At 36.9% G+C, this 6000-nt stretch overlaps 1 pseudogene; it reads right to left on the minus strand.

Moving 5' to 3' along the window:
- LOC134739676 (uncharacterized) overlaps positions 1–5368 on the minus strand; it is a 74878-nt pseudogene extending 69510 nt beyond the window's left edge.
- Between the last annotated feature and the right edge of the window lie 632 nt (positions 5369–6000).

Here is a 6000-nt window from a genome sequence, read left to right on the forward strand (position 1 = left end):
AAAACTTGATCAAGTGAGGGTGATCCTGGGAATGCAAGTTTCATTTAACATTTGAAAATCAATCAGTGTAATTTATCATATTAATAAAAAATGCATATGTTTAAATTGATAGAGACTGGAAAAGCCACTGACAAAATTAAATATTATCCCTGATAAAAATTCTCTGAAAACTATGAATGAAAAGGATATTTCTCAACCTGATAAAAGGATCTATGAAAAACCTACAGCTATATCACCCTTAATACCAAAAGTCTGAGTGCTTTTTTCCTAAGATCAAGGCAAGGGTATTCTCTTTAATCCCTTCTGTTCAACATTATACTAGCAGTTCTAGCCAATGCTATAAGGAAGGACAAAATAAAATAAGTCAAAATTGAAATGGTAGAAGAATAAAATTCAGTTTTATTTCTACATAAAGTTGGAAGACTTACAATGTCTGTTTTTCAAGACTTATTACTTACAGGAATCAAATAATGTGGTATTGGCATAAGAATAGAGAACTAGATCAATGGAAAGGCATAAAGAACCCAGAAACAAGCTCAAAATACATGGTGAAATGATTTTCAACAAAGACAATTCTATGGATAAAGGATAATAATTTCAATAAGTGATGCTGGAACAATTGGACAGCCATCTGTAAAAAAATGAAATTTGACTATACATTGCAACATGTAAAAATTAACTTGAAATGGTCCCTACACTTAAGTGTAAAACCTAAAAAACATAGAACAACTGGAGATAAACATATTTAGAAGTCTTTGTGGTCTTGGGTTAGATCATGAGTATTTAAACACAACATCAAAAATACAATGCAAAAAGAAAAAAGTGATATATTGGCCTATATCACAATTTAAAACATTATTTATGGACTGGGAAAATATATTTGCAAATTACATTTGTTAAAGCACTTATATCCAGAGTATTAAAAGAACTCCAAAATATGAAAATAAGACAGCAAATAACCCAATTTTTAAAAGCCAAAAGATTTAAACAGATCATTTACCGAAAGATATATGGATGGAAAATAAACATATGAAAATATGCTCAACATCATTAATCATCAGGGAACTATAAAAACCACAGTTAGACACCACTACACACCCACTGAAATGACTATAATCAGCAAGACAGACAATAGAGTTGGTGATGATGTGGAGAAACTTGAACTTTGTTATTGCTGGTGGGGTTTAAAATAAAACAGTTTGGCAGTTTCTTAAAAATGTAAACATTGATCTACCGCAAGTTCCAAACATTCCCCCAGGAAAAATGAAATTGTATGTCCACACAAAGACTTTTACATGAATGTTCTTGACAACTTTATTTATAGTAGCTAAAAACTGGAATCAACCCAAATGTCCATTGCTATGTGGACATTTGCTATTATATGTACATATTTGCTATTATATGTCCTCATAATGTAATACTACTCAGCAATAAAAAGGAACAACTATTAGTCTATGCAGCAACGTAGATGATTACCAGAATTGTTATGCAGAGTGGAAAAAGTTAGACAAATAATATCGTAAAAAATTCAAACTAATCTTGTGACAGAAGGCAGAAATAGTGATTATCTCTAGTAAGGGATCAGGCAGTGGGGAGGTACAGGTGGGAGGGATTAAAAAGTAGCATAGGCCAGGCACAGTGGCTCACGCCTGTAATCTCAGCACTCTGGGAGGCCAAGGCAGGCGGATCACGAGGTCAAGAGATTGAGACCGTCCTGGCCAACATGGTGAAACCCTATCTCTACTAAAAATACAAAAAAATAGCCAGGCGTGGTGGTGCGTGTCTGTAGTCCCAGCTACTCAGGAGGCTGAGGCAGGAGAATCGCTTGAACTCAGGAGTCAGAGGTTGCAGTGAGCTGAGATCACGCCACTGCACTCCAGCCTGGCGACAGAGCAAGATGCTGTCTCAAACAAATAAACAAAAAAGTAGCATAAGGACACTTTTGAGAGTGATTTATTGCCTTGATTCTGGTAATGGTTTCATGAGTGTATACATGTATCATAAGATATTACATGGCACATTTTAAATACGTGGAATTTATGATATGTTTATTATGTTAAATAAAGCCAAGATAAATGTATGAGAGACAAATCTATATTACTCTATTTAATTTATTTGAAAATCTTGAATTATATCCTTAGGTATGTTTGACTTGAGTTCCCTTGTGTCTATAACTATAACTGCTTGAAACTCCATTGAAAACACTGGACAGAGCAGCACATCAAAAAACTTACCCACCACGATCAGGTTGGCTTCATCCCTGGGATGCAAGGCTGGTTCAACATACACAAATCAGTAAATGTAATACATCACATAAACAGAACCAATGACAAAAACCACATGATCATCTCAGTAGATGCAGAAAAGGCCTTTGATAAAATTCAAAGACCAATGGAACAAAACAGAGACCTCAGAAATAACACCACAAATTTACAATCTCTTGGAATCAGGCAAGAGAAATAAAGCGTATTCAGATAGGAAGAGAGGAAGTCAAATGGTCTCTGTTTGCAGATGACATGTTTCTATATTTAGAAAACTCCATCATCTCAGCCCCAAAACTCTGTATGCTGATAAGCAACTTCAGCAAAGTCTCAGGATACAAAAGCAATGTGCAAAAATCACAGGCATTCCTATACCCCAATAATAGACAAACAGAGAGCGAAATCATGAATGAACTCCCATTCACAATCACTACAAAGGGAATAAAATACCTAGGAATACAGCTAACAAGGGATGTGAAGGACATCTTCAAGGAGAACTACAAACCACTGCTCAAGTAAATAAGAAAGGACACAAACAAATGGAAAAATATTCCATCCTCATGGATAGGAAGAATCCATATCATGAAAGTGGCCATACTCCCCAAAGTAATTTATAGATTCAGTGCTATTCCCATCAAACTAAGCAAAAAGAACAAAGCTGGAGGCATCACGCTACCTGACTTCAAACTATACTACAAGGCTACAGTAACCAAAACAGCATGGTACTGGTACCAAAACAGAAATATAGACCAATGGAACAGAACAGAGACCTTAGAAATAACACCACACATTTACAACCATCTGATCTTCCACAAACCTGACAAAAACAAGCAATGGGGAAAGGATTTTCTATTCAATAAATGGTGCTGGGAAAACTGGATGGCCATATGCAGAAAACTGACACTCACTCCCTCCTTACATCTTATATAAAAATTAACTCAAGATGGATTAAAAACTTAAATGTAAAACCCCAAACAATAAAAACTCTAGGAGAAAACCTAGGCAATACCATTCAGGACATAGACATGGGCAAAGACTGCATGGCTAAAACACCAAAAGCAATTACAACAAAAGCCAAAATTGACAAATGGGATCTAATTAAACTAAAGAGGTTCTGCACAGCAAAAGAAACTATCATCAGAGAGAACAGGCAACCTACAGAATAGGAGAAAATTTTTGCAATCTACCCATCTGACAAAGGTCTGATATCCAGAATCTACAAGGAACTTAAACAAATTTACAAAAAACCCACAAACAATTCCATCAAATGTGGGCAAAGTATATGAACAGACACTTCTCAAAAGAAGACATTTATGTGGCCAACAAACATATGAAAAAAAGCTCAAGACATCACTGATTTTTTGAGTCTTGAGAAATGCAAATCAAAAACCACAATGAGATACCATCTCACACCAGTCAGAATGGTGATTATTAAAAAGTCAAAAAAACAACAGATGTTGACGAGGCTGTAGAGAAATAGGAATGCTTTTACACTGTTGGTGGGAATGTAAATTAGTTCAACCATTGTGGAAGACAGTGTGGCGATTCCTCAAGGATTTAGAACCAGAAATACCATTTGACCTGGCCATCCCATTACTGTGTATATACCCAAAGGAACATAAATCATTCTACTATAGAGACACATGCACATGTATGTTTATTGCGGCACTATTTACAATAGCAAAGACATGGAAGCAACCTAAATGCCCATCAATGATAGACTGGATAACAAAAACATACACCATGGAATACTATGCAGCCATGGAAAAGAATGAGATCATGTCCTTTGCAGAGACATGGATGAAGCTGGAAGCCATCATCCTCAGCAAGCTAACACAGGAACAGAAAACCAAACACCGCATGTTCTCACTCACAAGTGGGAGTTGAACAACGAGAACACATGGACACAAGGAGGGGAACATCACACACTAAGGCCTGTTGTGGGGTGGGGGGCTGAGGGGAGGGAACCTAGAGGATGGGTGAATAGGTGCAGCAAACCACCATGGTACATGTATACCTATGTAACAAACCTGCACATTCTGCACATATATCCCAGAATTTAAAGTAAAATTAAACAAAATAAAAATTAATAAAATAAATTTTTTTTAAAAAAAGCAGCGGACAGAACAATGAGAACTAGCATCGATTCCAAACATTGTCAGTACACGAGCAAGAATATTCAAGAACATGTTCAGTTGTTTGGACAGCCACTCTTTCTGGTTTGTTAAAGTTATTAGTGCCCATCCTTAAACTTACTAGGCTTTAGATCATAACTATTTTTAAAATAATTACAGAAGCCAAGATATCAAGAGAAATCACTTTTAAGCAATTGTAGTTACTCACTCAAAATGGACATTATACAATTTTGAATCTTCACCTTATAAAAACCTTTTTGAAGAATGTTTTCAGAGACAAAATTGTGTAATGGATTTTTTTTTTTTTTGGTCAAAGAGAAGGAATCTTGTATTTAGGACCCATGGCAGTCCAACTTCTACCTCTGATTCATTGTAACCAGGAGCAAGTTTCTCGGACATCTCCAAGACACACCGAACTCTTGTACGAAGCGCTTTCCTCCTTCCTGCGCAAATAAGCCACAGTGTGTGGATCAAACTCTAGACTGGGACTAAGAAACATGCCTCTGGATCAACTGTGTCCACTTCTGCAAAGGACTATTATACAATCACGAGAAGAAAACAGAGACCAATATTTCCTCATATTTTAACTGATTGTCGACATTTTGTGTTCCTAGGGTTTACTGAGACATAAAAAATTATGTTTAAAATTGCTTTTTGATGATTATTAAATTTAAAATATAGATCTTCACCTGATAGCTGGCTACGAGTGACTGGAAGACCTGAATCAGATTTTGGACGTCTTGCCAGAGACCATGATATTTGTTGGTCTTAGCAGAAAGATCCTACAATAAAATTGGCCACACCCACTAGGTCCAATAGCAATTTTCATGGGAAGGTTATGTCAGTTACCTTAAAATAGTGCTTCTTCAGTGTGAGTGCAGATACCCAGGAATCCTGTAAACATGCAGATTCAGGTTTCATACGGAGAGGACTGACATTCTCAGTTGCTATTGAACTTGCAGCTGACGTCATTGCTGCTGGTCAGTGAATCACATTTTGAGTAGCAAGGTCTCAGATTTTTGTTGGACTGTTCCTGAGATGTAAGGATTTGTAGTTCTGTCTCAAAGAGCAGCCGTAAAAATCGTGGACCTGAAATTGTCTGTGGCAGTTAGGATTAGGATTAGCTCTAGGTGTCTATTAGTGGCTTAGACAAGATAATTTCTTTCTTGAGGTAAGGAGTCCAGGCCTGGTATGGTGGCATCATTGCATCAAGACCCATGATCTTTGTCTCTTGTTGGTCAGTCATATTTAGTATATCACTTTAGGGTCCAAGATGACTATTTGTCAGCTGCTTAATTTTAATTGAGTCAGCAAGAACACTGGGGTAGCAGAAAAGGCTATGACTTACAGCTTTAGTGATAAGTCTTGGAAGCTACATAGACAATTTCTGTTTACATCTTACAGGTCAAGTGGTCTCGTAGCCACACCTAGCTGCAAGGGAGACTGGGTAGCAATGTGCTCATCTGGAAAGTGGAATTCTTTTTCAAGACAGGAGGTTGGACTTTGGGAGGCAACTAGCAGCCTCTGCTACAGTGTTTGTGAACTGATTTTGGTTAAAAGGACTGCAGTTTTCGATGCATTACAGCTCAGTTCAGCAATGAGCC

Source organism: Pongo pygmaeus, chromosome 5 (genome assembly GCF_028885625.2).
Source record: "Pongo pygmaeus isolate AG05252 chromosome 5, NHGRI_mPonPyg2-v2.0_pri, whole genome shotgun sequence".
Taxonomy (NCBI): Eukaryota; Metazoa; Chordata; class Mammalia; order Primates; family Hominidae; genus Pongo; species Pongo pygmaeus.